The sequence below is a fragment of the Anomaloglossus baeobatrachus genome, chromosome 3 (assembly GCF_048569485.1).
Source record: "Anomaloglossus baeobatrachus isolate aAnoBae1 chromosome 3, aAnoBae1.hap1, whole genome shotgun sequence".
NCBI classification, from domain to species: domain Eukaryota; kingdom Metazoa; phylum Chordata; class Amphibia; order Anura; family Aromobatidae; genus Anomaloglossus; species Anomaloglossus baeobatrachus.
In genome coordinates this window covers 35,046,100-35,056,807 of record NC_134355.1, presented here as the reverse complement: position 1 = coordinate 35,056,807, position 10,708 = coordinate 35,046,100, and positions in this window count along the sequence as shown.

The following is a 10,708-nucleotide window of genomic DNA, read 5'->3' as shown; positions in this document are numbered from 1 at the left end:
CGATCCCACCAGCAACCTGACCTGGCAGGGATCGCTGGAGCGTCGCTACACGGGTTGCTGGTGAGCTGTCACACAGGCAGTTCTCACCAGCAACCAGTGACCAGCCCCCAGCCAGCAGCGATGCGTGGAAGCATTGCTGCGCTTGATAACTAAGTTAAATATCGGGTAACCAACCCGATATTTACCTTGGTTACCAGCACACACCGCTTAGCACTGGCTCCCTGCACTCCTAGCCTGAGTACACATCGGGTTAATTACCCGATGTGTAGTCTGGCTATGTGTGCAGGGAGCAGGGAGCCGGCACTCGCCGCGTGAGAGCGGCGGATGCTGGTAACGAAGGTAAATATCGGGTAAACAAGGAAAAGGCTCCTTGGTTACCCGATATTTACATTGGTTACCAGCGTCCGCAGAAGCCGGCTCCCTGCTCACTGCACATTCAGTTGTTACTGTCTCGCTGTCACACACAGCGATGTGCGCTTCACAGCGGGAGAGCAACAACTAAAAAATGGTCCAAGACATTCAGCAACAACCAGCGACCTCACAGCAGGGGCCAGGTTGTTGCTGGATGTCACACACAGCAACATCGCTAGCAACATCGCTGTTACGTCACAAAAGTCGTGCCTCAGCAGCGATGTTGCTAGCGATGTTGTTTAGTGTGACGGTACCTTAAGCGCTCATCCCATCTGCTGCCTACCCAGGGCCCAAATCAGGGTCAGCCTAGAGCCAGGTATCCAGCTCAGCGCATAGTTGCGGAACCTATCTTGGGGGTTGAGGGAAGCCAGGGCCAAGTGTTAGATTAGTCATTGGTCATCATCTCCCTCTTCCCTTTCGCTATTCACTTGGCACTTCCCCATACTTAGCATGATAACATGCTGCTTTGTCTCCAAGATGGGTTGGGTCAACGGCAAAAAGGGGTCCAAGGAGCAGGACATATGTATTTCGGTTAATCATACCAGTGGCCACATTTTTTAAAGGGCTGTCTTTGATGCACCAATTGGAGGTCTTTCTGGCACATATGACATACAGTATGCCTCTGGTAATTACCATGTATAAGGTCCAGCCTCCAGGATCCTTGCAGATTTACCGCTGCTTGGTTTGCACTCGGTCTTTGTACAACTGGTCTCAAGTGAAGACATCCCATCATATGTGACTGATGGAAGACCCTTGGGGAACCCGGCTAACCTGTACCATGGTTGCAAAGGAAAGGTGTTGTTTTTTTATTGTTCAGGATTTCCACAAAAAATTAGTTTTGTTACGGATTTTGACTTCTACGTTCAACTCAATAGAGGAAACTCCAGTAGAAGTCTCGGTCAGGAATTGACAAGTCTGTATTCCATATTTTAAGATCCAAAACATTTTTCAGTGACATAAGTTTTTGATCAATTTCTCGAGAAGCTTCCTTCTTCCCAGTATCCAGGACGACAGAGAACTTGTTAGTCCTCAATTCTGAAGAACGATTCCCCCGTACGGAGATCTGGGCCAACACAAACATTCAGTAGTAGTTGAATGGAGCTTGGCGAGACCTCGCTTTCTTTTATGGTATACAAGTTGTCTGATGAAACAATCTAAGTTTCCCAGAGCAACTGACTAGCTCCGACCTTTCTCTTTAACCCTATGGCTTGCTTTCCCCCAGTGGCTGTCGAAACCAGCTTTCTACAATTGCTAGCCGGCTCGGATTTTACTATAAGCATTGTTAGAAATGTCCACTCCTTTCATCTCACATAACATGTTAATTCTGTACGTGTCTTAAAGAGCGTTAATGCCTTCGATGGTCACCAAGCCAACTGAGATCCAAATTATCGAAATCCCAGGTTAGTTGATCTTTGAAGTAATGGGATACTACTTGGATTGATTTTTTACAAAATATTAAGCCTAGGAAATGGAAAGGGTCTTATGGAGTTCAGCAAATAGGGGAATATAAAATTCTGGAGTTGTTTCAGAGCATTTCTCCAAGAGGCCCTTTCAGTTGTAGACAGCTACTTTCATAATTTCATACAGTGCTTTATCCAAAAACTCTCCTTCCAGAGCAGAACTCAGACATCTGCACCATCTTTGGTATTCACAAAGCAAAAGGCAGGACTATAGTGAAGGCTGAAGCTCAAGGACAGTGGCAGTAAAGAGAGAAATGCCAAGGAAACGTTTATGTGGGTGTTGTGTAGTCCCACCTTTCTTATCAAAGAGTCCAGGTTTTTTTTTTTTATAGACATGAGCCACTTTCTTGACATACCCTCTCTGTGGCCCATTACACCCTCATACATGTTAAAATGCTTTTGGATAAAAAACTTGGGCTAATATCATGGAGTATGTAGTGACAGGTCAGGGGCCAATAGGCTTGCCCTCATACTTGAGACCCTGTGCAGTCCCTTATCTTGGAGATAGGCTTGATGGTAGCCAGGTCCAAGCCCCCAGAGTGGCCCTAACGCCTATCCGAGCCCTGATCTTACTCAACTTCTCCCCCACCCTCAGGATGGGCTGGAAAGCCCAGTAACAAAACTCCACAAAGCGACATAGAAAAGGGAGAACGGACACTCGTACACACAGCACTCAAAACACACAGAAGAGACAATATGTGTATAAGGGAATAAAGGAAAAGGAAGGTAGTAACGCACAACAGGGGAACAGTCACACCACTCAATATCGCAATAAAGATCACCATCAACAGGTTCACCAACAAGACCCGTATCGCTTGGAGCAGAAGCTGAAGCTATATTCGGCACTGAGTAATGAGATTCAGGAAGTAGATGACTTTGATTGGCAATTGGCAACCTGAGCTGCTAGCAGAGTTCCCCAGGTCAACAGGAATTAACTTCTACAGGACTGAGGAACAGAGCACATGAAACAGCCGACGCCCAGCTCTGGCTGAACAACTAGGAGACATCAGGTTGCCTGTCAGGCTCTGCAATGTGAACAGAGCAGAACGCCACCATGACACCTAATAAGTCTGGACCTGAACACCGCATGACTTTAATGATGCATCATCCAAGTGTCGAACACAAGAAACCTTCCAGAAGGGCTGCGGCCGTAAGTGGGAGATTTGCCAATTTCTCTTCTTTATGCAGGAACCTCCCAGACATTTAGAAAGAATCGACAACTATGGCATTTTTGAGTCGGGCATCTTAAAGGGGTTGTCCACTACTTAAAAAAACCTTCTTAATGGAACTTAAGATGTGAAATTTAAAAAACAAAACAAAACAAAACTAGTCTATAGGGATCAACAACCAGCCGGGATGACTTGTGAACATTGCAGCCAATTAGCGTTTTGCAGAATACACATTTTTTTTTATCCCCATAAAAGAAACAGTGGATGAGAAGCAACGCTGGTCCTAAAGGTGAATATGGACCTTATATATTGCAATGACTTTGGGATAGCGGTGAACCCTGCGGGGCTCCTGAGCTGTCCCTCAAGCTAGGCGGCCCTATGCTATCCCTAGTCTCAGGGATACTCCTGATGGTGGAGAGGCATGAGTCTCCTTCTTGGCCCTGCTCCTGGCCAGTTCTAATCTAATCCACTGTCCTCTCAGGGAGGGAAGAGACAGGAGTGTGATGAAACCCACAGATAAATACAAACAAAGGAAAAATCAAAACTCTGTCATACAGCATGCACACAGGATAAGACAATAAGAGATTAGGAGGAAAACAAGAGCAGAAAGGAAGCTACAAAACAACAGGAGTAAACTCCACAACCACACCAAGCAAAAAGCACAACTAAACACAACTTCCACCAGAGATAGTCTGAGACACCACGCCTCACAGACCAACACAGAATAAACTATAGCTCGCACGGGTAGAAGGATTCCAATAGTATAAATAGGAGGGGAGCAGATGTGATAGGTCTCCCCACAACATGTGATTAAAGGAGCAAGCAGACTAGCAGAGATTAACTCTTGCTAGCCTGCCAATGAATTAGCATACCGCAGGTCGATGCCCGAGACTGTCTGTGTTGATCCCAAATACCAGAGAAACCATCGGGTGGAGCTTCAGAATCTACAATATTAAGTCCAATGCTGCTATGACAGTAGGCAAGTTTTGTGCAAAACTCTGTGTGACATTATAATCAGGTACTCTATTGTGGTGTACTATCATAAGGTACTACACATGGGATACCTCACAACCATCCTGTGATGGGGGATGGTATTATACTGTGTGATAGTTTCATATTGTATATGAAGTGGTATGTTGGGCATCACACTATGTGGGAGTCAGTGGCGATTGTACTGTGGGCCATCATACTGTGTGTGGGATGTGGGGATTTCATGCTGTGTGTGGGGGGGCTGTGAAGTCATAATAGTGTGTGAGAGGGCTGTGTGTACATCATTCTGTGTGGGGGCTGTTGGTATATCATACAGTGTGTTGGGCTGTGGGAACATCATACTGTGTGGGGGGCTGTGTGTGTATCATACTGTGTGGAGGGCTGTGTATGCATCATAATGAATGAGGGTCTGTGGGAACATCATACTGTGTGGGGCAGTATGAGCATCATACTGTTTTGGAGGCTGTAAGGTTATCATACTGTTAGGTGGGCTGTGGGGGCATTATATTATGGGAGGGGGGCTGTTGAGTCATTATAGTGTGTGTGTGTGTGTGTGTGTGTGCATTATACTGTGTGTGGTGGGCTGAGTTGTTAACCTCCTGTCTGGGGGCTGTGTGTGCATAATACTGTTGGGGGGGGCTGTGGGGACATCATACTGTGTGGGAGCTATGTGTGCATCATACTGTGGGGACATCGTATTATGTGGGGGGCTGTGTGTGTATACCATACTATGTGGGGGCTGTGTGTGCATCATACTGAGTGGGGGGCTGTGTGGGCATCATACTCTGTGGGGGACTGTGGGTACATCATACTGTCTGGGGGCTGTGTGTGCATCATACTGTGTGGGAGCTATGGGGACATTATGACATCATACTTTGTGGAGGGCTTTGTGTGCATCATACTTCGGAGGGCTGTGGGGACATCATACTGTGTGGAAGGCTGTGTGCACATCATACTATGTGGGGGGCTGTGTGTGCATCACACTGTGTGGGGGCTGTGTGTGCAGAATACTGTGTGAGGGGCTGTTGGGACATCATACTGTGTGGGTGGCTGTGGGGACATCATACTCTGTTGGAGCTGTGGGGACATCATACTGTGTGGGGACATCATACTGTATGAAGCGGCTGTACATCTTTCATTCTGTTTGGTGGGCTTTGAGGCATTATACTGTGAAGGACATCGTATTGTGGGTTGGAGGATCTACTGTAGGGGTTTGGCCGTCAAGGACTGAGTGAGTTTAGGGAAGTGTTTTTTCGTAAAATAAAAATTGCTGCAACTCAGTATTTGTCCCTCTTTACTATGTTTCAAGGTTGGGAGTTGTGACATGGGTACTGTATCCTCAGTAAGCTTGGCCCTGCATGTGTGGCGCCCCTGCGGCTTCAGGCGCTACAGGGTACGGATAAGGTCATCTCCAGTAAACCACCACCACAACACATCCAACACATAACACGGGAGCTCTATCACTGGGACTGGGCCAGGGTAGGAGCCAGTGGTGGCCATCCCGAAGTATAGGACCTCTTGCCCACTAGTTCCGCAACCCGGGAGGCGGGGCACCTGCAGGGGAAGTTAAGAGCTATCTCACACATTATTCAGTTAGCTCTGGGCACAGCAAGCGTCAGGTCAGACTCAGGAGGAGACGTCAGAAAGCAGACAGAGACCAGACAGGGGCCCGTGGTCCGAAGCTGGAGGCTCAACCCAAGTTTGTAGGAAGAAGGGGGATCCCAGGGTTCGCAGGGAGTGCAGGAGGCACCCGTGACCCGTTCCACGGCCCAGGCGCTGGGGTGGAGGGAAGACCATCGGAAAGGACACACAGCCTTGACCTCTGAACTATCCAAGATCAGCTGGAGCCCAACACAGCGGGACCCGGCACTCCAAGGGCAGAGTGACTTCAGTGAGTAAAGAACTTGAATTGCACCTTCTGTGTTGCCCCATAATTGCCGGTGCTCCCATCATCACGCCCCTGCATCATAGGCGACTGCGACACCCAATATCCTCCCTGGGGCCTGAGCTCTACCTGTGGAGAGCTGCAACACCCGAGCTGTGTCACCATCTGCCCCAGAAGAGAAAGCACACGCAGCGGCTCCCATATTAGCCGCATACCACAGGTGGCGTCACAAATAACTACTCCTCCCATCGTCCCCACCCCCATCTTTATTGACACCGCCAGGGTCACGGAACTGGGCCTAGCCACTGCGGCAGCCCAGTAGCTGAACTGCCGCCCGGTATCGGGTAGCCCCAGACCCCGTGGGCTCATCACATGTGTGTCGCCCGGGGATAAGGGGTACTCTGATCCGGGCCACGGGGTCGCTTCTGTGGGTATCACGGTGGCGTGACCCGGTCTGTGATCCCAGGCTCCACAGTAAGAAGGGGATTAGGTAAGGGAGATTGTCCGTGACGCCACCCGTGGTGTGCGGTGAGGTAACGGAGCACCGCCGCTACCGGTAAATGGATCCCGGGGATGGTGGTGGGCAGCAAGGTGGTGATTTACCTCCACGGGTAGGGTGTTGGTGTCCCGGGACTCCGGTGAGGTGGTGCAGGGAGGAGATGGAGACCGTCTGAGAGCTGTGCGCCCGGTTGGACCGGGGGATGTTGTTACTCACAGTTCGCTTTTCAAGGAAATTCACACAGAGTCAGGAATTAACCAGAAATTGCCGGTGTCTGCAGCCTTCGGTGCGAAGGGTATTTGGGGTCCGACACACAGTACAGCAGGATCATGGTCTTATTTTGCAGCCAGACGCTTCTTTCTCCTTCCTCAGTCTGGAACGGAGAGCCCACTCCCCCTGCAGTGATCCGGGTCACCCCTGAATGCCGGCAGGCCGCTACCCTGCCCCGGCCACCTCGGGCCCCTTCCTCATACTTCCCTTCCTTACAGCAGCCAGGAGCTATCCTCTCCTGGTCTCCTCTCTTCACACTCCACACTCACTCTGCTCCAGCCCCTCCCCTCCTGCTCTGTTTAGCTCTAAGGCTATGTGCGCACGTTGCGTACTAGCCCTGCAGATATTTCTGCAGCGATCTGAAGAGCACATGTGCGCTTTAGATCGCTGCAGAAATGTCTGTAGTGAGCGCCGATTCCATGCGCTCTGCCTGCAGCTCCTGCCATAGACAGAGCAGGAGCTGCCGGCAAAGCGCAGGAAAGAAGTGACATGTCACTTCTTTTTGCGCAGCGCTTCGGCAGTAGCCGAAGCGCTGCGCTCTGAGACGCCACGTGCGCACGGCCCCTGCACAATCTCCATAGACTGTGCAGGGGACGCAGGACGCATGCAGTTACGCTGCGCTGCAAAGCGCAGCGTAACTGCATGAATTTACGCAACGTGCGCACATAGCCTTACACTGGGGAGGGGGGTCTGTCCTGCTGCACTGGTGTGGGATCAGGTTACCAAGGAGGAGAATGGCCTGCACTTTGCTGGATGTCTGCAGGCTCTGTGACACCCTGGTTTTGCCAGGGCGTCACACATGCGCTATGAATGTCAGGGAAAAAAGCCTCTTCAAATCAACAGTCGTTGTTTGGCCTAATTTGCCTGATATCTTATCATTACATGCTGACTATACCACCAGTAGTCCTGTGATGTCATCATGACGTCATTGCCCTTTATAGCCTTACAGGCCTCACTGGCAAAACTCTAATGCGGGCGTCACACGATGCGATCCATTGTGCGATCGCACGAGCGATCGTACCCGCCCCCGTCGTTTGTGCGTCACGGGCAATTAGTTGCCCGTTGCGCACAAAGTCGTTAACCCCCGTCACACGTACTTACATTCTGAGCGATGTCGCTGTGGGCGGCAAACATCCACTTCCTGAAGGGGGAGGGACGTTCGGCGTCACAGCGACGTCACACAGCGGCCGCCCAATAGAAGCGGAGAGGCGGAGATGAGCGGGACGTAACATCTCGCCCACCTCCTTCCTTCCGCATTGCCGGCGGCCACAGGTAAGCTGCAGTTCATCGTTCCCGGGGTGTCACACGGAGCGATGTGTGCTGCCCCGGGAGCGACGAACAACCGGCGCAAATAAGAATAAACGATTTTTTAAAAATAAACGACGTGTAAATGATACACGATTTGTAATCGATTTGCGATCATTCTGAGACGCTCGTAGGTGTCACACAAGACGACGTCGCAAACGATGCCGGATGTGCGTCACGAAAACCGTGACCCCGACGACATATCGCACGATAGATCGTCTCGTGTGACGCCCGCATTAGTCAAAATCTAAACTGGGATCAAGGTGCAGTACCAGGTACAGACACATGGACAAGAGAGGCACTGTGCTGTGTGCTACTGTGAGGGGCCACAGTGGGGTTCCTTAGAGGGCGTCTTGAAGAAGTTAGTTACAGGTGTTGATGATATCAGTCACTGGCTGTATGTATCGCTCCTGCACTTGCGGACTTCTTTACTACCTTCCTGTTTTCATCAATGAAGCAATGTCCAGCAAATCTAGATTATTTTTTTTAAAGGACCAGGCATTATTTATATATGGGGTCAGTTCTGATGAGGCATATTGCACATGTGGAAGGATATCAGATGTGTAACTTTAATGTGATTTTATCTTATCTTAGACATAATGACTTATCTACCTCCACTGGAAGCATAAACTCCGCTCTGCCCGCACCTCGCTGCTATTCTCACACTAATACCACACACTCACATCCGCCCACAACCCGGCTCAGTGAGGAAAATCTGTGAATGGAATCTGGGATGAATCACAGCAGAGAAGAAAAAACGGAGACCTCCAGCCCCCCATTACATGGGAAACACTAAGGAAACTACAGTATGGCTTCCATCCATCCATCCATCCCTCCATCCCTCCCTTTTTAGGGCACGTTTAAAACTGTGGGTATTGGGAATTAATTAAATTGTCCTGGGTAGTGCATTCCAGAGAATGGGTGCAGCTGCAGAGAAGTCCAGACAAGAATGAAGGTCTATTTATCGATCAGCAACATTAAGAAAATGAAACACTTAAAATAGATCCCTCTGTGTGTAATGACTATATAATATATAGGAATAGATCCCTCTGTGTGTAATGGCTCTATATAATATATAGGAATAGTTCCCTCTGTGTGTAATGACTCTATATAATATATAGGAATAGATCCCTCTGTATGTAATGACTATATAATATATAGGAATAGATCCCTCTGTGTGTAATGACTCTATATAATATATAGGAATAATTCCCTCTTTGTGTAATGACTCTATATAATATATAGGAATAGATCCCTCTGTGTGTAATGACTATATAATATATAGGAATAGATCCCTCTGTGTGTAATGACTCTATATAATATATAGGAATAGATCCCTCTGTGTGTAATGACTATATAATATATAGAAATAGATCCCTCTGTGTGTAATGACTCTATATAATATATAGGGATAGGTCACTCTGTGTGTAATGACTCTATATAATATATAGGAATAGATCCCTCTGTGTGTAATGACTCTATATAATATATAGCAATAGATCCCTATGTGTGTAATGACTCTATATAATATATAGGAAGAGATCCCTCTGTGAGATATGACTCTATATAATATATAGGAAGAGATCCCTCTGTGAGTAATGACTCTATATAATATATAGGAATAGATCCTTCTGTGTGTAATGACTCTATACAATTTATAGGAATAGATCCTTCTGTGTCTAATGACTCTATACAATTTATAGGAATAGATCCCTCTGTGTGTAATGACTCTATACAATTTATAGGAATAGATCCCTCTGTGTGTAATGACTCTATATAATATATGTGTATCCCTTTTTGTATTGAATTACTGAAATAAACTTTTTGATGATATTGATATTAATTTATTGAGATGCACTTGTATCTGATATCCATCTTCAGTCAGCGGTGCAATTCCTCCTAAGGTAGTAGCCAAGAAAGTCCTCAGAGTATACAAAAGAACCAAAATGGTGGCAGCACTCGAGTGGTCCAAAAAACTCCAAAATGTGTGGGCTTTTATTTAACCATCTAAGTCCATCTAGATTGGTGAGAAAAACTTCACATTTGTTTCTTACATGGATCCCTCAGTGCTGCGGGTATACTGCGATACACTCATCTGGTGGGGTGTATTAGGCAGCAAGTGTTTGAAAATAATATGTTGGAAGCAGGAAAAAATGGGCAGAGATAAGGGAGTGACTCTTGACATTGGGGTCAAGGCATTTCTAAAACTTATGGTCTTGTGTGGTGTTCCTGGTACGCATTGGGTAATATTTACCAAAATTGGTCCAAAAAAAAGACGATCGGTAACCCAGGGAAAGTGAGATGGGCGCCCAAGACTCATTGAGGCATGGAGAAGGGAAGATAGCCCTGGTCCAATCCCACCAAAAAAGTGAGCACTGTCCACCACTGAAAGTGTGTAAAAGGAACATATGAGCAAAGAATGAGGCCAAGGAGCAAAGGAAGAAGGTGGCCTGATCTCGTACACGGTAGGGTGTGTGTGTAACTTGGATTTCCATTTTATAGTAGTCAAACAACTTATTGATTTCAATTCCAGCACGGTGGCTCAGTGGTTAGCACTAGGGTCCTGGGTTCAAATCCCACCAACATCTGCACCAACATCTACAAGGAGTTTATATGTTCTCCCCGTGTTTGCGTGGGTTTCCTCTAGGTTTTCCTCCCACACTCAAAAGACATTCTGTTCCCCGTTCCTGCCCCAGGACCTGCCGCAGCCTCTTCCTGC